We start from the raw sequence: 24,897 nt of genomic DNA, 5'->3' as shown, positions 1-24,897 counted from the left end.
TTCACTAGCACAATTTCTACATGATACATGACAGTTTTCTTTTGAATGACCATAGCGCCCACAGTTTCTGCAATATACTGGCATCCCAGAAAAGAAGAAATCCCCATTTGTTTGCCCAATTTTGAAACGGGCAGGGGGGAGCCGTATACCACCTGGTGTATTTGGATCTCTTGTACACTTCACAAGGAATTTCCACTTAGATGTCCATATGTTATATTCGTTTAATATCTTCCCAATACATTTAACACTTTTAAAATAAATTGCTAGAAATGACATTACTTCTGGAGCAGAAACAAAGGGCGAAAATACTTTTACAATAACCAGTCTTACCTCATCCAGGACGTGCTCAACAATTTGTATCCCTTTCAAAACAGGACTATTTTCAACTTTTTTTAACTTTTCTAGTACATCTCTAAAAATACCTTCTCCGGTGAATGTGATGTCATAGTCACCTCTTCTGGGATAATCCTGGATGGAGAGAATTTCATTCCTTTGTACGCCAAGAAGGTTCCTGAGCACGTCCTGGACTACATACCCTAATTTCCTCATATCCGAGCCACCCGCCGTGAAGTGAACTCGGATAGAGTTTTTTAGCCTCGCATAAAGAGGCACGAGGTTAGGGTCAACCTCCATGGAAAAACGCAACAAGGTTGCAAATTGGAGCCGCTTGCAATCTGCGCTCCCAGTGTTCTTGCAGCGAAAAACACCTGGAAGCTGGGGGATCGCAACTCGTTACCCTGGGACTAAGCCCTCTCCCTAATAGCAGCAAGCAGGTTAAGTCCACCAAAGTGGACGATCCTGCCAGGCCAAGGAGAGGGGTACCCGAGTGCCCTTCAACCACAATCTCCTGCAATAAAGCACTTGATCGTAGCCAAAAGGCCGAGAAGCGATAACCAGAATTGGTTTCAAACTACGGAGCCACCCAAGGATCCTGAAAAGTCCATTTGTGGAGATGAGCTCCTGGACTCCCGTTAAGAAGACATGTTGTCAACCTCTAGATCCCTTACATGCCTGCACTTTTCGGCTTGCTGCTGCTGCAATCCACGCGTTTTAGATCTGCATAACTCCACCTCTTTAAACACAGCACCTTCACCCCCTGCTGTTCCCACCCGCCTCAACACCGTTGGAAGGGAGGAGAACCAATTAAGGCGGGGGGTGGGGTGGAACGAGCAGCTGTCTACCCTTAGCAGGAGGGCTCCTGATTACATACCTCTCCTGCTGCTGCTGCTGGCTGTCCAGCAGCAGACTGAAGGTGGCTGCTGCTGTGCACAGGTATATAAAGGCTCAGAGCCTATTATGACACGCGCAGCCAGCGTTCCATTGCCACATTCCATCTACTGCAGGCAGGATACCTGGCTGGCTGAATGTCGCTGAGAAGCTCACAGAGACCGCCATAAGCAACAGTTTAACAGAATGCCACAGACTAATCAACCAAACTTTTTGGGTTGGGTTCTCTTTTATAGTCTGCAGGCATTAAATGAAAGAAGTCAGTGTTCCAGCAGAAGGAGACAACGTTTCAGAAAAGGCATTGTAGCAAACCAAAAAAGAAATTTTAAGCGCAGCAGAGTAACCAGCGCACATACCTGTTAGCTCAGGTGAGTTTAAAAGGCTGCTGTTGATAACAAGGGCATTTGCTAAATAGATGGTGTGTGTGCAACAATATACTGAAAGGTCAATTATATTGTGCAGCTTATCTCACCACCTGTAGTTATTTAGGTGAAAGCTCCAAAATGCTTGCCTAATATGTCTGTTTATCCAAAAGGAAGTAAAAAGGGAGAGCTAGAAAGATAGCATTGCATCACATTACATGGCAATGCAATGCACAGTTGCTGAAGTTGAACCAAAATGAGCTTGTAATCTGGCTTCTGCAACTTTGAACATGAAAAATCCAATGAGGAGAAGAAAAGCAAAGCCAAAGAGTCCATCCCAAAATCCGACAAACAAGCAAAATGAACAAAAAACATTGAATTCAATTCTTTCTGATTTTAGAAACTGCATTAAAGAAGGGGTGCACCGGTCCTGGAGATACTGCAATACCAGGTCAATGCGTGGAGTGGACAGAGCAAGCTCTTTTTCCATCTCCCTGTTCTAAAAATCCATTTAATATATGGTCCCCAGATAGGGGACGTATCAGATATTAAACTGATAAGAACAGATACTACACTTGATCTTAGCCAAAAGGCCGAGAAGCGATAACCAGAATTGGTTTCAAACTACGGAGCCACCCAAGGATCCTGAAAAGTCCATTTGTGGAGATGAGCTCCTGGACTCCCGTTAAGAAGACATGTTGTCAACCTCTAGATCCCTTACATGCCTGCACTTTTCGGCTTGCTGCTGCTGCAATCCACGCGTTTTAGATCTGCATAACTCCACCTCTTTAAACACAGCACCTTCACCCCCTGCTGTTCCCACCCGCCTCAACACCGTTGGAAGGGAGGAGAACCAATTAAGGCGGGGGGTGGGGTGGAACGAGCAGCTGTCTACCCTTAGCAGGAGGGCTCCTGATTACATACCTCTCCTGCTGCTGCTGCTGCTGGCTGTCCAGCAGTAGACTGAAGGTGGCTGCTGCTGTGCACAGGTATATAAAGGCTCAGAGCCTATTATGACACGCGCAGCCAGCGTTCCATTGCCACATTCCATCTACTGCAGGCAGGATACCTGGCTGGCTGAATGTCGCTGAGAAGCTCACAGAGACCGCCATAAGCAACAGTTTAACAGAATGCCACAGACTAATCAACCAAACTTTTTGGGTTGGGTTCTCTTTTATAGTCTGCAGGCATTAAATGAAAGAAGTCAGTGTTCCAGCAGAAGGAGACAACGTTTCAGAAAAGGCATTGTAGCAAACCAAAAAAGAAATTTTAAGCGCAGCAGAGTAACCAGCGCACATACCTGTTAGCTCAGGTGAGTTTAAAAGGCTGCTGTTGATAACAAGGGCATTTGCTAAATAGATGGTGTGTGTGCAACAATATACTGAAAGGTCAATTATATTGTGCAGCTTATCTCACCACCTGTAGTTATTTAGGTGAAAGCTCCAAAATGCTTGCCTAATATGTCTGTTTATCCAAAAGGAAGTAAAAAGGGAGAGCTAGAAAGATAGCATTGCATCACATTACATGGCAATGCAATGCACAGTTGCTGAAGTTGAACCAAAATGAGCTTGTAATCTGGCTTCTGCAACTTTGAACATGAAAAATCCAATGAGGAGAAGAAAAGCAAAGCCAAAGAGTCCATCCCAAAATCCGACAAACAAGCAAAATGAACAAAAAACATTGAATTCAATTCTTTCTGATTTTAGAAACTGCATTAAAGAAGGGGTGCACCGGTCCTGGAGATACTGCAATACCAGGTCAATGCGTGGAGTGGACAGAGCAAGCTCTTTTTCCATCTCCCTGTTCTAAAAATCCATTTAATATATGGTCCCCAGATAGGGGACGTATCAGATATTAAACTGATAAGAACAGATACTACACTTGATCTTAGCCAAAAGGCCGAGAAGCGATAACCAGAATTGGTTTCAAACTACGGAGCCACCCAAGGATCCTGAAAAGTCCATTTGTGGAGATGAGCTCCTGGACTCCCGTTAAGAAGACATGTTGTCAACCTCTAGATCCCTTACATGCCTGCACTTTTCGGCTTGCTGCTGCTGCAATCCACGCGTTTTAGATCTGCATAACTCCACCTCTTTAAACACAGCACCTTCACCCCCTGCTGTTCCCACCCGCCTCAACACCGTTGGAAGGGAGGAGAACCAATTAAGGCGGGGGGTGGGGTGGAACGAGCAGCTGTCTACCCTTAGCAGGAGGGCTCCTGATTACATACCTCTCCTGCTGCTGCTGCTGCTGGCTGTCCAGCAGCAGACTGAAGGTGGCTGCTATTGTGCACAGGTATATAAAGGCTCAGAGCCTATTATGACACGCGCAGCCAGCGTTCCATTGCCACATTCCATCTACTGCAGGCAGTATACCTGGCTGGCTGAATGTCGCTGAGAAGCTCACAGAGACCGCCATAAGCAACAGTTTAACAGAATGCCACAGACTAATCAACCAAACTTTTTGGGTTGGGTTCTCTTTTATAGTCTGCAGGCATTAAATGAAAGAAGTCAGTGTTCCAGCAGAAGGAGACAACGTTTCAGAAAAGGCATTGTAGCAAACCAAAAAAGAAATTTTAAGCGCAGCAGAGTAACCAGCGCACATACCTGTTAGCTCAGGTGAGTTTAAAAGGCTGCTGTTGATAACAAGGGCATTTGCTAAATAGATGGTGTGTGTGCAACAATATACTGAAAGGTCAATTATATTGTGCAGCTTATCTCACCACCTGTAGTTATTTAGGTGAAAGCTCCAAAATGCTTGCCTAATATGTCTGTTTATCCAAAAGGAAGTAAAAAGGGAGAGCTAGAAAGATAGCATTGCATCACATTACATGGCAATGCAATGCACAGTTGCTGAAGTTGAACCAAAATGAGCTTGTAATCTGGCTTCTGCAACTTTGAACATGAAAAATCCAATGAGGAGAAGAAAAGCAAAGCCAAAGAGTCCATTCCAAAATCCGACAAACAAGCAAAATGAACAAAAAACATTGAATTCAATTCTTTCTGATTTTAGAAACTGCATTAAAGAAGGGGTGCACCGGTCCTGGAGATACTGCAATACCAGGTCAATGCGTGGAGTGGACAGAGCAAGCTCTTTTTCCATCTCCCTGTTCTAAAAATCCATTTAATATATGGTCCCCAGATAGGGGACGTATCAGATATTAAACTGATAAGAACAGATTTTTTTTTTTTTTTTTTTTTTTAGAACCTATTCAGGTTAAAATTAAAGTCCACTCCACAGTCCTCTTCTCCCCAAAGGGAGACAAGACGTGGACTCCAACTTAAATCATCATCAGGTTTTGGTACTTTTAATGTCAGAAAAAAAAATTACAAAAATACAACAATACTTACAAAGAAAGAAATGTTTCAGAACCTGAATGGATACCAAAAAAATAAAAATTAAATTATAACTGTATTAACAACAGTAATAACATCAAGTAAAATACTTGTAACCATTATCAAAAGCATGAACCCCAACCCAACTCAGAACCTTAAGGGACAAATCTTCAAACCTTGATGCTGAAAAAACTTGTTTCGATACACCATCTGGTATTCTATATTTCACACAAAAAACATTTTTATCTCTTATTAGTTCTTTCCTAACATTCTCTATAAGATAGTCCAAACGTTTCTCATCATACAACTTACGGTACAACCGGTTAAAATATTCTGCATTCTTTATAAACATAGGTTGTTGAAAAACAACTATATTTTCTTCCATTGCCACCTCCACTTCCTGTTCCTTTCTCTTTTCTTGCTTTTTAACCTTACCACGGCCAGTTCCCTGACTTACACCTCCCATTTCACTCTCTACCCTATCCCCCCAATCTACTCTTGTTTTCTCCATCTCCCTCTGCACTCCTACAGGTTTGCTTTCTTTTCCCTTTACCACCAACACCTTTTCTACACTTTCCTCCTTTCTCTCTACCAAAACCTTTTTAACCACTACCTCCTTCTCTTTATTTCTTTTCCTCTTTGGGCAATTCTTAAAAACATGCGTATCTTCCTGACACAAGTTGCACTTCCTCCGATCTTTACAATCCTTTGACTCATGATCACCTTTTTTGCAAAAACCACATACACCACCCGAACAATTTTCCTTTCCATGCCCGTATTGACGACAAACTCGACAAAAAGTGGGTATACCTCTGAAAAAAATATCACCATTTATATTACCCAACTTAAACCTAGCTGGGGGAAGCAACACAGTCCCCTGCTCATCTTCTTTGAAATGGACCAAAAATTTCCACTTCGAAGTCCAAAAACCAAATTCATTATAAATCTTCCCTTTTGGTGTTACTGACAAACAAAAAAACTCCAAAAATGTAAGAACATCCTCTTCGTCCACCAATGGAGAGTACATTTTAACAATGATCCATTTATCTCTAACGGGGAAGTGTGGCATTACACTTATCCCCTCCATTCTTTTATCCTGGCTTGCAGTCATTTTCCTTAGATATCCTTCAAAAAAAACTTTGTCAACAAAAACTATATCATAAACACCCCTCCTGGGGTAGTCCATTATCGCCAACACTTCTTCTGTCTTCAAACCAAAAAGATCCACAAGAACTTGACTCATCACATACCTAAAATCCTTTTGATCTCGAAAGTTCTCCTGAACAACCAAACGAATAGAATTCTGCACCTTAGCGAATTCAGGCACATGATCTTCCTCTCCTTCATGTGATGCTGCAGACATCTTCTTCACAAACAGGTTCTCCTCTTCTCAATAGAAACCTTCAACACCGAAGTGCCAGGTAGATGATCGCCTCCCGTTGCCCGGGGACTAATCCGACTCCCTAATAGCAGCAGGGAGGTGAAGCCCTGCTGAAAAACAGAGCGATCCCCCCAGGCCAAGGAGCCGGGTACCCCGAGCACCTCTCAGCCAAGAAGAAGGCAGCAGCCGCTAGATCACTGCACTTGATCTTAGCCAAAAGGCCGAGAAGCGATAACCAGAATTGGTTTCAAACTACGGAGCCACCCAAGGATCCTGAAAAGTCCATTTGTGGAGATGAGCTCCTGGACTCCCGTTAAGAAGACATGTTGTCAACCTCTAGATCCCTTACATGCCTGCACTTTTCGGCTTGCTGCTGCTGCAATCCACGCGTTTTAGATCTGCATAACTCCACCTCTTTAAACACAGCACCTTCACCCCCTGCTGTTCCCACCCGCCTCAACACCGTTGGAAGGGAGGAGAACCAATTAAGGCGGGGGGTGGGGTGGAACGAGCAGCTGTCTACCCTTAGCAGGAGGGCTCCTGATTACATACCTCTCCTGCTGCTGCTGCTGCTGGCTGTCCAGCAGCAGACTGAAGGTGGCTGCTGCTGTGCACAGGTATATAAAGGCTCAGAGCCTATTATGACACGCGCAGCCAGCGTTCCATTGCCACATTCCATCTACTGCAGGCAGGATACCTGGCTGGCTGGCTGAATGTCGCTGAGAAGCTCACAGAGACCGCCATAAGCAACAGTTTAACAGAATGCCACAGACTAATCAACCAAACTTTTTGGGTTGGGTTCTCTTTTATAGTCTGCAGGCATTAAATGAAAGAAGTCAGTGTTCCAGCAGAAGGAGACAACGTTTCAGAAAAGGCATTGTAGCAAACCAAAAAAGAAATTTTAAGCGCAGCAGAGTAACCAGCGCACATACCTGTTAGCTCAGGTGAGTTTAAAAGGCTGCTGTTGATAACAAGGGCATTTGCTAAATAGATGGTGTGTGTGCAACAATATACTGAAAGGTCAATTATATTGTGCAGCTTATCTCACCACCTGTAGTTATTTAGGTGAAAGCTCCAAAATGCTTGCCTAATATGTCTGTTTATCCAAAAGGAAGTAAAAAGGGAGAGCTAGAAAGATAGCATTGCATCACATTACATGGCAATGCAATGCACAGTTGCTGAAGTTGAACCAAAATGAGCTTGTAATCTGGCTTCTGCAACTTTGAACATGAAAAATCCAATGAGGAGAAGAAAAGCAAAGCCAAAGAGTCCATCCCAAAAAGCCGACAAACAAGCAAAATGAACAAAAAACATTGAATTCAATTCTTTCTGATTTTAGAAACTGCATTAAAGAAGGGGTGCACCGGTCCTGGAGATACTGCAATACCAGGTCAATGCGTGGAGTGGACAGAGCAAGCTCTTTTTCCATCTCCCTGTTCTAAAAATCCATTTAATATATGGTCCCCAGATAGGGGACGTATCAGATATTAAACTGATAAGAACAGATACTACACTTGATCTTAGCCAAAAGGCCGAGAAGCGATAACCAGAATTGGTTTCAAACTACGGAGCCACCCAAGGATCCTGAAAAGTCCATTTGTGGAGATGAGCTCCTGGACTCCCGTTAAGAAGACATGTTGTCAACCTCTAGATCCCTTACATGCCTGCACTTTTCGGCTTGCTGCTGCTGCAATCCACGCGTTTTAGATCTGCATAACTCCACCTCTTTAAACACAGCACCTTCACCCCCTGCTGTTCCCACCCGCCTCAACACCGTTGGAAGGGAGGAGAACCAATTAAGGCGGGGGGTGGGGTGGAACGAGCAGCTGTCTACCCTTAGCAGGAGGGCTCCTGATTACATACCTCTCCTGCTGCTGCTGCTGCTGGCTGTCCAGCAGCAGACTGAAGGTGGCTGCTGCTGTGCACAGGTATATAAAGGCTCAGAGCCTATTATGACACGCGCAGCCAGCGTTCCATTGCCACATTCCATCTACTGCAGGCAGGATACCTGGCTGGCTGAATGTCGCTGAGAAGCTCACAGAGACCGCCATAAGCAACAGTTTAACAGAATGCCACAGACTAATCAACCAAACTTTTTGGGTTGGGTTCTCTTTTATAGTCTGCAGGCATTAAATGAAAGAAGTCAGTGTTCCAGCAGAAGGAGACAACGTTTCAGAAAAGGCATTGTAGCAAACCAAAAAAGAAATTTTAAGCGCAGCAGAGTAACCAGCGCACATACCTGTTAGCTCAGGTGAGTTTAAAAGGCTGCTGTTGATAACAAGGGCATTTGCTAAATAGATGGTGTGTGTGCAACAATATACTGAAAGGTCAATTATATTGTGCAGCTTATCTCACCACCTGTAGTTATTTAGGTGAAAGCTCCAAAATGCTTGCCTAATATGTCTGTTTATCCAAAAGGAAGTAAAAAGGGAGAGCTAGAAAGATAGCATTGCATCACATTACATGGCAATGCAATGCACAGTTGCTGAAGTTGAACCAAAATGAGCTTGTAATCTGGCTTCTGCAACTTTGAACATGAAAAATCCAATGAGGAGAAGAAAAGCAAAGCCAAAGAGTCCATCCCAAAATCCGACAAACAAGCAAAATGAACAAAAAACATTGAATTCAATTCTTTCTGATTTTAGAAACTGCATTAAAGAAGGGGTGCACCGGTCCTGGAGATACTGCAATACCAGGTCAATGCGTGGAGTGGACAGAGCAAGCTCTTTTTCCATCTCCCTGTTCTAAAAATCCATTTAATATATGGTCCCCAGATAGGGGACGTATCAGATATTAAACTGATAAGAACAGATACTACACTTGATCTTAGCCAAAAGGCCGAGAAGCGATAACCAGAATTGGTTTCAAACTACGGAGCCACCCAAGGATCCTGAAAAGTCCATTTGTGGAGATGAGCTCCTGGACTCCCGTTAAGAAGACATGTTGTCAACCTCTAGATCCCTTACATGCCTGCACTTTTCGGCTTGCTGCTGCTGCAATCCACGCGTTTTAGATCTGCATAACTCCACCTCTTTAAACACAGCACCTTCACCCCCTGCTGTTCCCACCCGCCTCAACACCGTTGGAAGGGAGGAGAACCAATTAAGGCGGGGGGTGGGGTGGAACGAGCAGCTGTCTACCCTTAGCAGGAGGGCTCCTGATTACATACCTCTCCTGCTGCTGCTGCTGGCTGTCCAGCAGCAGACTGAAGGTGGCTGCTGCTGTGCACAGGTATATAAAGGCTCAGAGCCTATTATGACACGCGCAGCCAGCGTTCCATTGCCACATTCCATCTACTGCAGGCAGGATACCTGGCTGGCTGAATGTCGCTGAGAAGCTCACAGAGACCGCCATAAGCAACAGTTTAACAGAATGCCACAGACTAATCAACCAAACTTTTTGGGTTGGGTTCTCTTTTATAGTCTGCAGGCATTAAATGAAAGAAGTCAGTGTTCCAGCAGAAGGAGACAACGTTTCAGAAAAGGCATTGTAGCAAACCAAAAAAGAAATTTTCAGCGCAGCAGAGTAACCAGCGCACATACCTGTTAGCTCAGGTGAGTTTAAAAGGCTGCTGTTGATAACAAGGGCATTTGCTAAATAGATGGTGTGTGTGCAACAATATACTGAAAGGTCAATTATATTGTGCAGCTTATCTCACCACCTGTAGTTATTTAGGTGAAAGCTCCAAAATGCTTGCCTAATATGTCTGTTTATCCAAAAGGAAGTAAAAAGGGAGAGCTAGAAAGATAGCATTGCATCACATTACATGGCAATGCAATGCACAGTTGCTGAAGTTGAACCAAAATGAGCTTGTAATCTGGCTTCTGCAACTTTGAACATGAAAAATCCAATGAGGAGAAGAAAAGCAAAGCCAAAGAGTCCATCCCAAAATCCGACAAACAAGCAAAATGAACAAAAAACATTGAATTCAATTCTTTCTGATTTTAGAAACTGCATTAAAGAAGGGGTGCACCGGTCCTGGAGATACTGCAATACCAGGTCAATGCGTGGAGTGGACAGAGCAAGCTCTTTTTCCATCTTCCTGTTCTAAAAATCCATTTAATATATGGTCCCCAGATAGGGGACGTATCAGATATTAAACTGATAAGAACAGATACTACACTTGATCTTAGCCAAAAGGCCGAGAAGCGATAACCAGAATTGGTTTCAAACTACGGAGCCACCCAAGGATCCTGAAAAGTCCATTTGTGGAGATGAGCTCCTGGACTCCCGTTAAGAAGACATGTTGTCAACCTCTAGATCCCTTACATGCCTGCACTTTTCGGCTTGCTGCTGCTGCAATCCACGCGTTTTAGATCTGCATAACTCCACCTCTTTAAACACAGCACCTTCACCCCCTGCTGTTCCCACCCGCCTCAACACCGTTGGAAGGGAGGAGAACCAATTAAGGCGGGGGGTGGGGTGGAACGAGCAGCTGTCTACCCTTAGCAGGAGGGCTCCTGATTACATACCTCTCCTGCTGCTGCTGCTGCTGGCTGTCCAGCAGCAGACTGAAGGTGGCTGCTGCTGTGCACAGGTATATAAAGGCTCAGAGCCTATTATGACACGCGCAGCCAGCGTTCCATTGCCACATTCCATCTACTGCAGGCAGGATACCTGGCTGGCTGAATGTCGCTGAGAAGCTCACAGAGACCGCCATAAGCAACAGTTTAACAGAATGCCACAGACTAATCAACCAAACTTTTTGGGTTGGGTTCTCTTTTATAGTCTGCAGGCATTAAATGAAAGAAGTCAGTGTTCCAGCAGAAGGAGACAACGTTTCAGAAAAGGCATTGTAGCAAACCAAAAAAGAAATTTTAAGCGCAGCAGAGTAACCAGCGCACATACCTGTTAGCTCAGGTGAGTTTAAAAGGCTGCTGTTGATAACAAGGGCATTTGCTAAATAGATGGTGTGTGTGCAACAATATACTGAAAGGTCAATTATATTGTGCAGCTTATCTCACCACCTGTAGTTATTTAGGTGAAAGCTCCAAAATGCTTGCCTAATATGTCTGTTTATCCAAAAGGAAGTAAAAAGGGAGAGCTAGAAAGATAGCATTGCATCACATTACATGGCAATGCAATGCACAGTTGCTGAAGTTGAACCAAAATGAGCTTGTAATCTGGCTTCTGCAACTTTGAACATGAAAAATCCAATGAGGAGAAGAAAAGCAAAGCCAAAGAGTCCATCCCAAAATCCGACAAACAAGCAAAATGAACAAAAAACATTGAATTCAATTCTTTCTGATTTTAGAAACTGCATTAAAGAAGGGGTGCACCGGTCCTGGAGATACTGCAATACCAGGTCAATGCGTGGAGTGGACAGAGCAAGCTCTTTTTCCATCTCCCTGTTCTAAAAATCCATTTAATATATGGTCCCCAGATAGGGGACGTATCAGATATTAAACTGATAAGAACAGATACTACACTTGATCTTAGCCAAAAGGCCGAGAAGCGATAACCAGAATTGGTTTCAAACTACGGAGCCACCCAAGGATCCTGAAAAGTCCATTTGTGGAGATGAGCTCCTGGACTCCCGTTAAGAAGACATGTTGTCAACCTCTAGATCCCTTACATGCCTGCACTTTTCGGCTTGCTGCTGCTGCAATCCACGCGTTTTAGATCTGCATAACTCCACCTCTTTAAACACAGCACCTTCACCCCCTGCTGTTCCCACCCGCCTCAACACCGTTGGAAGGGAGGAGAACCAATTAAGGCGGGGGGTGGGGTGGAACGAGCAGCTGTCTACCCTTAGCAGGAGGGCTCCTGATTACATACCTCTCCTGCTGCTGCTGCTGCTGGCTGTCCAGCAGCAGACTGAAGGTGGCTGCTGCTGTGCACAGGTATAAAAAGGCTCAGAGCCTATTATGACACGCGCAGCCAGCGTTCCATTGCCACATTCCATCTACTGCAGGCAGGATACCTGGCTGGCTGAATGTCGCTGAGAAGCTCACAGAGACCGCCATAAGCAACAGTTTAACAGAATGCCACAGACTAATCAACCAAACTTTTTGGGTTGGGTTCTCTTTTATAGTCTGCAGGCATTAAATGAAAGAAGTCAGTGTTCCAGCAGAAGGAGACAACGTTTCAGAAAAGGCATTGTAGCAAACCAAAAAAGAAATTTTAAGCGCAGCAGAGTAACCAGCGCACATACCTGTTAGCTCAGGTGAGTTTAAAAGGCTGCTGTTGATAACAAGGGCATTTGCTAAATAGATGGTGTGTGTGCAACAATATACTGAAAGGTCAATTATATTGTGCAGCTTATCTCACCACCTGTAGTTATTTAGGTGAAAGCTCCAAAATGCTTGCCTAATATGTCTGTTTATCCAAAAGGAAGTAAAAAGGGAGAGCTAGAAAGATAGCATTGCATCACATTACATGGCAATGCAATGCACAGTTGCTGAAGTTGAACCAAAATGAGCTTGTAATCTGGCTTCTGCAACTTTGAACATGAAAAATCCAATGAGGAGAAGAAAAGCAAAGCCAAAGAGTCCATCCCAAAATCCGACAAACAAGCAAAATGAACAAAAAACATTGAATTCAATTCTTTCTGATTTTAGAAACTGCATTAAAGAAGGGGTGCACCGGTCCTGGAGATACTGCAATACCAGGTCAATGCGTGGAGTGGACAGAGCAAGCTCTTTTTCCATCTCCCTGTTCTAAAAATCCATTTAATATATGGTCCCCAGATAGGGGACGTATCAGATATTAAACTGATAAGAACAGATACTACACTTGATCTTAGCCAAAAGGCCGAGAAGCGATAACCAGAATTGGTTTCAAACTACGGAGCCACCCAAGGATCCTGAAAAGTCCATTTGTGGAGATGAGCTCCTGGACTCCCGTTAAGAAGACATGTTGTCAACCTCTAGATCCCTTACATGCCTGCACTTTTCGGCTTGCTGCTGCTGCAATCCACGCGTTTTAGATCTGCATAACTCCACCTCTTTAAACACAGCACCTTCACCCCCTGCTGTTCCCACCCGCCTCAACACCGTTGGAAGGGAGGAGAACCAATTAAGGCGGGGGGTGGGGTGGAACGAGCAGCTGTCTACCCTTAGCAGGAGGGCTCCTGATTACATACCTCTCCTGCTGCTGCTGCTGCTGGCTGTCCAGCAGCAGACTGAAGGTGGCTGCTGCTGTGCACAGGTATATAAAGGCTCAGAGCCTATTATGACACGCGCAGCCAGCGTTCCATTGCCACATTCCATCTACTGCAGGCAGGATACCTGGCTGGCTGAATGTCGCTGAGAAGCTCACAGAGACCGCCATAAGCAACAGTTTAACAGAATGCCACAGACTAATCAACCAAACTTTTTGGGTTGGGTTCTCTTTTATAGTCTGCAGGCATTAAATGAAAGAAGTCAGTGTTCCAGCAGAAGGAGACAACGTTTCAGAAAAGGCATTGTAGCAAACCAAAAAAGAAATTTTAAGCGCAGCAGAGTAACCAGCGCACATACCTGTTAGCTCAGGTGAGTTTAAAAGGCTGCTCTTGATAACAAGGGCATTTGCTAAATAGATGGTGTGTGTGCAACAATATACTGAAAGGTCAATTATATTGTGCAGCTTATCTCACCACCTGTAGTTATTTAGGTGAAAGCTCCAAAATGCTTGCCTAATATGTCTGTTTATCCAAAAGGAAGTAAAAAGGGAGAGCTAGAAAGATAGCATTGCATCACATTACATGGCAATGCAATGCACAGTTGCTGAAGTTGAACCAAAATGAGCTTGTAATCTGGCTTCTGCAACTTTGAACATGAAAAATCCAATGAGGAGAAGAAAAGCAAAGCCAAAGAGTCCATCCCAAAATCCGACAAACAAGCAAAATGAACAAAAAACATTGAATTCAATTCTTTCTGATTTTAGAAACTGCATTAAAGAAGGGGTGCACCGGTCCTGGAGATACTGCAATACCAGGTCAATGCGTGGAGTGGACAGAGCAAGCTCTTTTTCCATCTCCCTGTTCTAAAAATCCATTTAATATATGGTCCCCAGATAGGGGACGTATCAGATATTAAACTGATAAGAACAGATACTACACTTGATCTTAGCCAAAAGGCCGAGAAGCGATAACCAGAATTGGTTTCAAACTACGGAGCCACCCAAGGATCCTGAAAAGTCCATTTGTGGAGATGAGCTCCTGGACTCCCGTTAAGAAGACATGTTGTCAACCTCTAGATCCCTTACATGCCTGCACTTTTCGGCTTGCTGCTGCTGCAATCCACGCGTTTTAGATCTGCATAACTCCACCTCTTTAAACACAGCACCTTCACCCCCTGCTGTTCCCACCCGCCTCAACACCGTTGGAAGGGAGGAGAACCAATTAAGGCGGGGGTTGGGGTGGAACGAGCAGCTGTCTACCCTTAGCAGGAGGGCTCCTGATTACATACCTCTCCTGCTGCTGCTGCTGCTGGCTGTCCAGCAGCAGACTGAAGGTGGCTGCTGCTGTGCACAGGTATATAAAGGCTCAGAGCCTATTATGACACGCGCAGCCAGCGTTCCATTGCCACATTCCATCTACTGCAGGCAGGATACCTGGCTGGCTGAATGTCGCTGAGAAGCTCACAGAGACCGCCATAAGCAACAGTTTAACAGAATGCCACAGACTAATCAACCAAACTTTTTGGGTTGGGTTCTCTTTTATAGTCTGCAGGCATTAAATGAAAGAAGTCAGTGTTCCAGCAGAAGGAGACAACGTTTCAGAAAAGGCATTGTAGCAAACCAAAAAAGAAATTTTAAGCGCAGCAGAGTAACCAGCGCACATACCTGTTAGCTCAGGTGAGTTTAAAAGGCTGCTGATGATAACAAGGGCATTTGCTAAATAGATGGTGTGTGTGCAACAATATACTGAAAGGTCAATTATATTGTGCAGCTTATCTCACCACCTGTAGTTATTTAGGTGAAAGCTCCAAAATGCTTGCCTAATATGTCTGTTTATCCAAAAGGAAGTAAAAAGGGAGAGCTAGAAAGATAGCATTGCATCACATTACATGGCAATGCAATGCACAGTTGCTGAAGTTGAACCAAAATGAGCTTGTAATCTGGCTTCTGCAACTTTGAACATGAAAAATCCAATGAGGAGAAGAAAAGCAAAGCCAAAGAGTCCATCCCAAAATCCGACAAACAAGCAAAATGAACAAAAAACATTGAATTCAATTCTTTCTGATTTTAGAAACTGTATTAAAGAAGGGGTGCACCGGTCCTGGAGATACTGCAATACCAGGTCAATGCGTGGAGTGGACAGAGCAAGCTCTTTTTCCATCTCCCTGTTCTAAAAATCCATTTAATATATGGTCCCCAGATAGGGGACGTATCAGATATTAAACTGATAAGAACAGATACTACACTTGATCTTAGCCAAAAGGCCGAGAAGCGATAACCAGAATTGGTTTCAAACTACGGAGCCACCCAAGGATCCTGAAAAGTCCATTTGTGGAGATGAGCTCCTGGACTCCCGTTAAGAAGACATGTTGTCAACCTCTAGATCCCTTACATGCCTGCACTTTTCGGCTTGCTGCTGCTGCAATCCATGCGTTTTAGATCTGCATAACTCCACCTCTTTAAACACAGCACCTTCACCCCCTGCTGTTCCCACCCGCCTCAACACCGTTGGAAGGGAGGAGAACCAATTAAGGCGGGGGGTGGGGTGGAACGAGCAGCTGTCTACCCTTAGCAGGAGGGCTCCTGATTACATACCTCTCCTGCTGCTGCTGCTGCTGGCTGTCCAGCAGCAGACTGAAGGTGGCTGCTGCTGTGCACAGGTATATAAAGGCTCAGAGCCTATTATGACACGCGCAGCCAGCGTTCCATTGCCACATTCCATCTACTGCAGGCAGGATACCTGGCTGGCTGAATGTCGCTGAGAAGCTCACAGAGACCGCCATAAGCAACAGTTTAACAGAATGCCACAGACTAATCAACCAAACTTTTTGGGTTGGGTTCTCTTTTATAGTCTGCAGGCATTAAATGAAAGAAGTCAGTGTTCCAGCAGAAGGAGACAACGTTTCAGAAAAGGCATTGTAGCAAACCAAAAAAGAAATTTTAAGCGCAGCAGAGTAACCAGCGCACATACCTGTTAGCTCAGGTGAGTTTAAAAGGCTGCTGTTGATAACAAGGGCATTTGCTAAATAGATGGTGTGTGTGCAACAATATACTGAAAGGTCAATTATATTGTGCAGCTTATCTCACCACCTGTAGTTATTTAGGTGAAAGCTCCAAAATGCTTGCCTAATATGTCTGTTTATCCAAAAGGAAGTAAAAAGGGAGAGCTAGAAAGATAGCATTGCATCACATTACATGGCAATGCAATGCACAGTTGCTGAAGTTGAACCAAAATGAGCTTGTAATCTGGCTTCTGCAACTTTGAACATGAAAAATCCAATGAGGAGAAGAAAAGCAAAGCCAAAGAGTCCATCCCAAAATCCGACAAACAAGCAAAATGAACAAAAAACATTGAATTCAATTCTTTCTGATTTTAGAAACTGCATTAAAGAAGGGGTGCACCGGTCCTGGAGATACTGCAATACCAGGTCAATGCGTGGAGTGGACAGAGCAAGCTCTTTTTCCATCTCCCTGTTCTAAAAATCCATTTAATATATGGTCCCCAGATAGGGGACGTATCAGATATTAAACTGATAAGAACAGATTTTTTGATTGAATATATCTTTTATTAGCACAAAAAATAAGTTAACAGACAGTGTACAGTGCCGCAGCCCAGTACACACAGAATTCTACATCATATTTACATAGCATGAGGATACGACGCACTAACTAGACACATCACACCCCTATGCTACACAAAACACTCAATCTGAAAGAAAAAGCATGTCAATCAATACAGTACGACGAACCGTGATAAGGGATGGGGATTGGGAAAAAGGGGATGGGGAGGGGAAAATCACAGGCCCGAAGCTTTATTGAAAGACAAGACACATAAGGGGAGAGGGGGAGGAGGGGTTTAGTCCTCGTCCTCGTCCTCCGGACCGTCCATGATGGAATAGTCTCTGAGCAGGCTGTGGATCAGCCTGCGGCAGTCCTGGATGGACATCCTCTCCCTCCTCAAGATGAGCCGGTTCCTGGCGACCCAAACGGCATCCTTGAAGCAGTTCATAAGGCGCCAAGCCTCCTGGATGGCTCCGACGGTATGAACCCCAGGGAAGAGTCCGTAAAGCACAGAATGGTGCGATAGGCTCGCCCTGGGGACAGAGTTCCTCAGGTCGTCCTCAAGTGCAGTCAATAGGCGCTGTGCAAATCCGCAGTCCCAAAAAGTGTGCAAAGATGTTTCCTCCACGAAGGGGCACCTTGGGCAGTACCGGGTCTTGCACAGGTTCCGGGCATGCATGAATGACCGGACGGGCAGTCCGCCCTGAATCGCCATCCACGACAAGTCCTTGTGCCCGTTGGTCAGCCTGTCAGACGACACATTTGTCCACACAGTCTCCAGCGTGTCCTGGTGAAGTCCTGTGATGTTCTCCACGTCATCCTTGGCTCTGATTAGCTTGTGGATAGTTTTGGGCTTCCACAAGTCGGGCTTGAGTCCCTCCAGTTGATGCTCCCCCACAAATCGAACGATGTCTCCGTAGAACCATGGCGTCGTCCAGTTGTAGGGGAAGGAGCTGTCCCACTTGTCCCAGCCGAGTCGCCTCCAAAGAGGAAGCAGGAAGAAGCGAGACATGGACCTGCCCGCGGAGCCATTCTTGACTTGCAAAGTCCGGCGGACACAATCACACACAAAAGAGGATCGCAGGAAGGTGGGGATATCTGGAACGCCCTTCCCACCCTTGCGAGGCTCCTTGTACATGACGGCCCGCCTGACTCTGTCCATCTTGGATCCCCAGACAAAGTGAAACACTGTCCTGGTAATGGCCCTGCACACAGTGACGTGTGGGGGCCAGGCCTGCGCCGTGTACTGCAAGACGGGCAGGACCTCATTACGCAGGACGAGTGCCTTACCCTCACAAGTGAGGTGTCTGAGGCTCCAGAGTCCGATCCGTTGCTTCACCTTGGCCAAGCGTTCTTGCCAGGACTTGAGGGCCGCTCCTTCCTTCCCGAACCAGACTCCCAGCACCTTGAGGAAATCCGGTTGAATGTTGAAGGGGAAGGGGGCGGAGGAGGCCGGCTGCCAATCCCCGAAGAGCATGGCTTCCGACTTCCTGCAGTTGACTTTGGCCCCTGAAGCCCGGCCGAACCTCTCACACGTCTGGACGAGGGCGTCGACTGAACCACGATCAGCGCAGAAGACGGTGACGTCGTCCATGTAGAGCGAGCACTTGACCTCGTGTCGTCCCGGACCCGGTGCGGTGATCCCTCTGATCTCTCCATTCTGCCGGATAGCCTCTGCGAAGAGTTCTATAACACAAACAAAAAGAAGAGGTGATAGAGGGCAGCCTTGTCTGACCCCAGAGAGGACAGGGAAGGGGTCAGTCTTCCAGCCGTTCACCAACACCGAGCTGTGGATATCAAAATACATCAGACGGACATACGAACAAAACATGTTACCCAAACCTAACCGGTGCAGAGCTCGGCCCATGAACTCGTGGGAAACCCGGTCGAAGGCCTTCTCCTGATCCAAGGAGACCAGGGCCGCGTGTGCGCGGCGGACCTTGATGTACTCGACCGTGTCCCGCACGAGAGCGAGGCTGTCTGCGATGCGACGTCCAGGGATGCCGCAGGTCTGGTCCGGGTGGATGATCCGTCCGATGACCGTCTTAAGTCGTGTCGCCATCGTCTTGGCCAGGATCTTGTAGTCCACGTTGAGCAGAGTGATGGGACGCCAATTCCTCAGGTCGCACCTCTCTCCCTTCCGCTTGTACAGGATCGTGACCATTCCTTCCCTCAAAGATGGAGGCATTCTACCCTCCACCACCATCTCCTCGTACAGGTCCAACAGGTCCGGACAGATGAGGTCTCCCAGCGCTACATAGAGCTCCGCTGGAAGACCATCACTGCCCGGGGTCCTGCCGGTCCTAAAGGATTTAGCGGCAGAGAGCAATTCGCCCACCATCAGAGGTTTGTCCAAGGCTGCCGTGCCTGCAGGATCAAGATGGTTAGTGATACCTGACAGGAACTTATCAGCAGCGTCGGGGTCGGTAGTCTTGTGGGAGTAGAGTTCGCTGTAGAAGTCGCTGACGACCCTCATCACGTCCTCCTTCCCACGTCGCATGTTTCCGCTCTCGTCTCGCAGCTCGTTCAGGGGCGTGTGACCGGCATGAAGTTTCCTGAAAAAGAATGAGTTACATTTCTCACCCTTCTCCAGATTCTCCACTTTGGAACGGAAGATGATTCGCTTGGACTCCTCCTCAAAGTGCCTTTTCAGGCTCTTCTTGGTCTCCTCCAGCTCCTCCCTCACGTCCCAGCCGCAGTGAAGAAGGTCCTGCAGCGACCGCAGCTCGCGCTGCAGCCCTCTGAAGTCCCTCCTCTTCTCACACTCCTGTTGTCGACCCTTGGCCTGAAAGAAACAGCGAAACTCAAGTTTAACATATTCCCACCAATCAGAGACTGTTTGGAAGCTACCCTTGTAGGACTGCCACATTGCGTAGGCTGCTCTCAGCTCCTCCACGACTTCATCCTGAGCCAGCAGAGCACAATTCAGCTTCTAGGAGCCGGGGCCGGACGGAAAACCGTCGCCGAGGACACCTTGTAAGTGAATGGCTCTGTGGTCGGAGAAGAAGCAGGAGACCATCGAGTGCCTACTCTGCCTGACTGCCCGAGAGGTGAACACAAAGTCAATCCTGGAGCGGAGTGAGCTATCGGGTCGGCTCCACGAATAGTTCGTGGAGCCTCTCCCCATGGAGCCCACCACGTCCTGAAGAGAGGCCTCGGTTACCATCTCGATGAGCAGCTTGGACGTGATGTCCAACTTGGCAGATGTGCCAGAACTACGACCGTTCTCCTCGATGGGGCAGTTGAAATCCCCGGCCATCACTAAGGTCCTGGTGGTGGCAAGCTGAAGCCGCAGGGTCTGGAAAAGCTCCAAACGCTCATTCTTCAGTGGGGACGCATACACGTTGATGAACCTGACAGGTTCCCCCGCCCAGTTGCCATCTACAACAAGAGCCCTGCCGCAGATGAGCTCCTGGACGGACTCAAGCGTGAATGCGCCCCCCCTGATCAGAATTGCGACCCCCGCAGACTTGCAGTCACCCCCACCGGACCAGTAGGATGGACCGTGGGACCACTCCCTGGCCAGATGTTTGAAGGACCTAGAGGAGGGAAGGGAACATTCCTGCAACATATAAACATCACACAACTGGGAAGTAAGGAAGGCATAAATAGTCTGACGTCTGAACTTGTCCTTGATGCTCCTGACATTAATGGAAAATAAGTTAATATTAGCCATCATGTAGGGAAAAAAGAAAAAGTTAGCGCAGGCAATACACCTTAGTTACCACTCCCGTCGGGTGGTCCCTCGTCGGTGTTGACTGCTGGTGACGGGATCACCAGCAGGCCCTCTTCCTCCATCTGGTCAAGCAGCGCGGCCTCAATCTCGGCGACCACCAGTTCCTCCTCTTCTGGCTCGGCCACCAGGGTCTCAACCATGTGCTCCATCTCTTCTGGCTCAGGGAGGGTATCCTCCTTTTCGCCTACGAAATCCAGAATCTTCTTTTTGGAGGATTCAGTAGCAGGGCTGTCCTCCACCTTCCTCTTTCCCCGGGTTGGAACTGGGGAGACAAGAAGAGGAAAATCCTCCTCGGAATAGATAGCGGCGGGTGGAGGAAAGGTTAATTCCACCGCTACCATGGTCTGGGGAGGGAGAGTGGCTGCCGGGGCAGGGGAAAGGACACCTGCTGAGGAGTAGGGGAAGGAGGAAGAGGAAGTGGAATCCTCAGCAGGGGTGGCCGGGGTGGGGGGGGATTGGACGGGGGTGGCAGGGGGAGGGATCGAGAGAGGGGTGACAGAACTCTTACCCTCCTTTGACTTTTTCTTCTGCTTCGGAGCTGCTGGGACCGTCGCTGGGGCTTTGGCCACCGACTCCTTGACCGCTTTGGCCTTGGTCGTCTCGGCCTTGGCCGCTGGGGCCTTGGTCGTCGCGTCCTTGACCTTCACAGGCCTGGTCGTCGGGGCCTTGTCCTCCGTAGCTGGGGTCGTCGCAACCACCGATGCCCAGGATCTCTCACGCCTGGGGCAATCCTTGTACAGATAAGCCGCCAGCCCACACAGGTTGCAGGACGTCTTCTTCGGGCAGTCCTTCGAGCTGTGTCCCGTCACTCGACAAATCCTGCAGGCATCCTCCTTGCAGTCCTTCATCTCGTGGCCGTTCTTGCCGCATCTCCTGCAGTTCCGCGGCATGTCCGGGTAATAGATGAGGCCGTAGGAGTTGCCCAGGGAGAATGTCGGGGGCAGGTGCCGAAGTCCGTCTGAGTACGCCAGGTCCCTGTGAAGTCTAACGGTCACCGACCACTTACCTGTCCAGAAGCCGAGTCCATTCAGGATGTGAGAGGGTTCCTTCACAACCAAACAGAAGCGTCTCAGGAAGGTACAGATGTCTTGGCCTGGGGTGTGCGGGTTGCGCATGGAGACCGTGATCCTCCTTTCATCCCTCTGGATAGGGCAGCTACCTGTAAAGGCAGAGAAAGAATTATCCGGTCCTTTTGCGCTTACCATTTCCCAGAACCTCCTGCAGGTGTTCACAGTGGCGAAGGTGACGAAGAAGATCCCCGTCAAGAAGGTCTGGATGCTGAGGGTGTCCGACCTGGAGAAGCCTCGATCCAGCAGCATCTTCTGGCAGAACACGTCCGAGGACATGTCCGGCACCCTCCCATCCACTTCCTTCAGCTTCAGGGCCACCGTCTGCCGTATCCATGGCTCCAGGGCTGGAGCTTCGTGGCGGGGCTTCTGGGGTCCCTTCTGCTGGCCAGTCGTGGAGGCAGAGTCCTTGGGGTCAGAATCGGCTCCTGGCTGGGCCCTCCTGGCTGTCCCCAGCTCCAGGCTCTTCTTTTCGGCCTTCCTCGCAGCGCTTGCCATGGCTTTCCTCCTGCAGTTACTTCTTGGAGCTGGATCTGGAACTCTTCCCGGAATGGGTGGAGCTATGCAGAATCTTCTCCCGTCGTGTTCTGGACAAATTCCCCGAATGGTCTTTGTCTCGATGATTTTCTTCCTCGAAGATTCCACAGGACAGCCCGATTCTTCTCCGAGTCTTCGTCTTCTTCTGGATTCTTTAGAGCTTCTTCCTCCCACCGATATCCGCCTTCGTTCTTTGATGTCAGCTGGGCTCCGAAGCTCTTCTCCTTCCGAGTTCGATCGCTCTCATCAAGTGTAGATCGTAGCTCTTGTGTTCTTAAAAGAACAGATACTACACTTGATCTTAGCCAAAAGGCCGAGAAGCGATAACCAGAATTGGTTTCAAACTACGGAGCCACCCAAGGATCCTGAAAAGTCCATTTGTGGAGATGAGCTCCTGGACTCCCGTTAAGAAGACATGTTGTCAACCTCTAGATCCCTTACATGCCTGCACTTTTCGGCTTGCTGCTGCTGCAATCCACGCGTTTTAGATCTGCATAACTCCACCTCTTTAAACACAGCACCTTCACCCCCTGCTGTTCCCACCCGCCTCAACACCGTTGGAAGGGAGGAGAACCAATTAAGGCGGGGGGTGGGGTGGAACGAGCAGCTGTCTACCCTTAGCAGGAGGGCTCCTGATTACAAACCTCTCCTGCTGCTGCTGCTGCTGGCTGTCCAGCAGCAGACTGAAGGTGGCTGCTGCTGTGCACAGGTATATAAAGGCTCAGAGCCTATTATGACACGCGCAGCCAGCGTTCCATTGCCACATTCCATCTACTGCAGGCAGGATACCTGGCTGGCTGAATGTCGCTGAGAAGCTCACAGAGACCGCCATAAGCAACAGTTTAACAGAATGCCACAGACTAATCAACCAAACTTTTTGGGTTGGGTTCTCTTTTATAGTCTGCAGGCATTAAATGAAAGAAGTCAGTGTTCCAGCAGAAGGAGACAACGTTTCAGAAAAGGCATTGTAGCAAACCAAAAAAGAAATTTTAAGCGCAGCAGAGTAACCAGCGCACATACCTGTTAGCTCAGGTGAGTTTAAAAGGCTGCTGTTGATAACAAGGGCATTTGCTAAATAGATGGTGTGTGTGCAACAATATACTGAAAGGTCAATTATATTGTGCAGCTTATCTCACCACCTGTAGTTATTTAGGTGAAAGCTCCAAAATGCTTGCCTAATATGTCTGTTTATCCAAAAGGAAGTAAAAAGGGAGAGCTAGAAAGATAGCATTGCATCACATTACATGGCAATGCAATGCACAGTTGCTGAAGTTGAACCAAAATGAGCTTGTAATCTGGCTTCTGCAACTTTGAACATGAAAAATCCAATGAGGAGAAGAAAAGCAAAGCCAAAGAGTCCATCCCAAAATCCGACAAACAAGCAAAATGAACAAAAAACATTGAATTCAATTCTTTCTGATTTTAGAAACTGCATTAAAGAAGGGGTGCACCGGTCCTGGAGATACTGCAATACCAGGTCAATGCGTGGAGTGGATAGAGCAAGCTCTTTTTCCATCTCCCTGTTCTAAAAATCCATTTAATATATGGTCCCCAGATAGGGGACGTATCAGATATTAAACTGATAAGAACAGATACTACACTTGATCTTAGCCAAAAGGCCGAGAAGCGATAACCAGAATTGGTTTCAAACTACGCAGCCACCCAAGGATCCTGAAAAGTCCATTTGTGGAGATGAGCTCCTGGACTCCCGTTAAGAAGACATGTTGTCAACCTCTAGATCCCTTACATGCCTGCACTTTTCGGCTTGCTGCTGCTGCAATCCACGCGTTTTAGATCTGCATAACTCCACCTCTTTAAACACAGCACCTTCACCCCCTGCTGTTCCCACCCGCCTCAACACCGTTGGAAGGGAGGAGAACCAATTAAGGCGGGGGGTGGGGTGGAGCGAGCAGCTGTCTACCCTTAGCAGGAGGGCTCCTGATTACATACCTCTCCTGCTGCTGCTGCTGCTGGCTGTCCAGCAGCAGACTGAAGGTGGCTGCTGCTGTGCACAGGTATATAAAGGCTCAGAGCCTATTATGACACGCGCAGCCAGCGTTCCATTGCCACATTCCATCTACTGCAGGCAGGATACCTGGCTGGCTGAATGTCGCTGAGAAGCTCACAGAGACCGCCATAAGCAACAGTTTAACAGAATGCCACAGACTAATCAACCAAACTTTTTGGGTTGGGTTCTCTTTTATAGTCTGCAGGCATTAAATGAAAGAAGTCAGTGTTCCAGCAGAAGGAGACAACGTTTCAGAAAAGGCATTGTAGCAAACCAAAAAAGAAATTTTAAGCGCAGCAGAGTAACCAGCGCACATACCTGTTAGCTCAGGTGAGTTTAAAAGGCTGCTGTTGATAACAAGGGCATTTGCTAAATTGTTGGTGTGTGTGCAACAATATACTGAAAGGTCAATTATATTGTGCAGCTTATCTCACCACCTGTAATTATTTAGGTGAAAGCTCCAAAATGCTTGCCTAATATGTCTGTTTATCCAAAAGGAAGTAAAAAGGGAGAGCTAGAAAGATAGCATTGCATCACATTACATGGCAATGCAATGCACAGTTGCTGAAGTTGAACCAAAAT

At 47.1% G+C, this 24,897-nt stretch overlaps 12 non-coding genes and 1 pseudogene across 12 annotated transcripts; all 13 read right to left on the bottom strand.

The window, feature by feature from the left end:
- Nucleotides 1-2,003: 2,003 nt before the first annotated feature.
- On the bottom strand, nucleotides 2,004-2,194 carry LOC141234315 (U2 spliceosomal RNA). Its single transcript, XR_012300296.1, has one exon. It is a non-coding gene; the product is annotated as a U2 spliceosomal RNA (small nuclear RNA).
- Nucleotides 2,195-3,309: 1,115 nt separating this feature from the next.
- Nucleotides 3,310-3,500, bottom strand: LOC141234314 (U2 spliceosomal RNA). Its single transcript, XR_012300295.1, has one exon. It is a non-coding gene; the product is annotated as a U2 spliceosomal RNA (small nuclear RNA).
- Nucleotides 3,501-4,615: 1,115 nt separating this feature from the next.
- On the bottom strand, nucleotides 4,616-4,800 carry LOC141234560 (U2 spliceosomal RNA). The gene has a single exon (XR_012300528.1). It is a non-coding gene; the product is annotated as a U2 spliceosomal RNA (small nuclear RNA).
- Nucleotides 4,801-7,658: 2,858 nt separating this feature from the next.
- On the bottom strand, nucleotides 7,659-7,849 carry LOC141234313 (U2 spliceosomal RNA). Its single transcript, XR_012300294.1, has one exon. It is a non-coding gene; the product is annotated as a U2 spliceosomal RNA (small nuclear RNA).
- A 1,115-nt stretch (nucleotides 7,850-8,964) lies between these two features.
- Nucleotides 8,965-9,155, bottom strand: LOC141234312 (U2 spliceosomal RNA). The gene has a single exon (XR_012300293.1). It is a non-coding gene; the product is annotated as a U2 spliceosomal RNA (small nuclear RNA).
- Nucleotides 9,156-10,267: 1,112 nt separating this feature from the next.
- On the bottom strand, nucleotides 10,268-10,458 carry LOC141234469 (U2 spliceosomal RNA). Its single transcript, XR_012300448.1, has one exon. It is a non-coding gene; the product is annotated as a U2 spliceosomal RNA (small nuclear RNA).
- Nucleotides 10,459-11,573: 1,115 nt separating this feature from the next.
- Nucleotides 11,574-11,764, bottom strand: LOC141234311 (U2 spliceosomal RNA). The gene has a single exon (XR_012300292.1). It is a non-coding gene; the product is annotated as a U2 spliceosomal RNA (small nuclear RNA).
- A 1,115-nt stretch (nucleotides 11,765-12,879) lies between these two features.
- Nucleotides 12,880-13,070, bottom strand: LOC141234310 (U2 spliceosomal RNA). Its single transcript, XR_012300291.1, has one exon. It is a non-coding gene; the product is annotated as a U2 spliceosomal RNA (small nuclear RNA).
- A 1,115-nt stretch (nucleotides 13,071-14,185) lies between these two features.
- Nucleotides 14,186-14,376, bottom strand: LOC141234309 (U2 spliceosomal RNA). The gene has a single exon (XR_012300290.1). It is a non-coding gene; the product is annotated as a U2 spliceosomal RNA (small nuclear RNA).
- A 1,115-nt stretch (nucleotides 14,377-15,491) lies between these two features.
- On the bottom strand, nucleotides 15,492-15,682 carry LOC141234308 (U2 spliceosomal RNA). Its single transcript, XR_012300289.1, has one exon. It is a non-coding gene; the product is annotated as a U2 spliceosomal RNA (small nuclear RNA).
- A 1,115-nt stretch (nucleotides 15,683-16,797) lies between these two features.
- Nucleotides 16,798-16,990, bottom strand: LOC141234513 (U2 spliceosomal RNA). The gene has a single exon (XR_012300490.1). It is a non-coding gene; the product is annotated as a U2 spliceosomal RNA (small nuclear RNA).
- A 5,562-nt stretch (nucleotides 16,991-22,552) lies between these two features.
- LOC141234623 (U2 spliceosomal RNA) lies at nucleotides 22,553-22,632 on the bottom strand (annotated as a pseudogene).
- Nucleotides 22,633-23,747: 1,115 nt separating this feature from the next.
- On the bottom strand, nucleotides 23,748-23,938 carry LOC141234284 (U2 spliceosomal RNA). The gene has a single exon (XR_012300266.1). It is a non-coding gene; the product is annotated as a U2 spliceosomal RNA (small nuclear RNA).
- Nucleotides 23,939-24,897: the final 959 nt, after the last annotated feature.

Source organism: Phyllobates terribilis, unplaced genomic scaffold (genome assembly GCF_046119375.1).
Source record: "Phyllobates terribilis strain yellow unplaced genomic scaffold, ASM4611937v1 Scaffold_636__1_contigs__length_917067, whole genome shotgun sequence".
In the NCBI taxonomy this organism is placed as follows: Eukaryota; Metazoa; Chordata; class Amphibia; order Anura; family Dendrobatidae; genus Phyllobates; species Phyllobates terribilis.
This window is presented reverse-complemented; position numbering and strand designations above follow the sequence as displayed.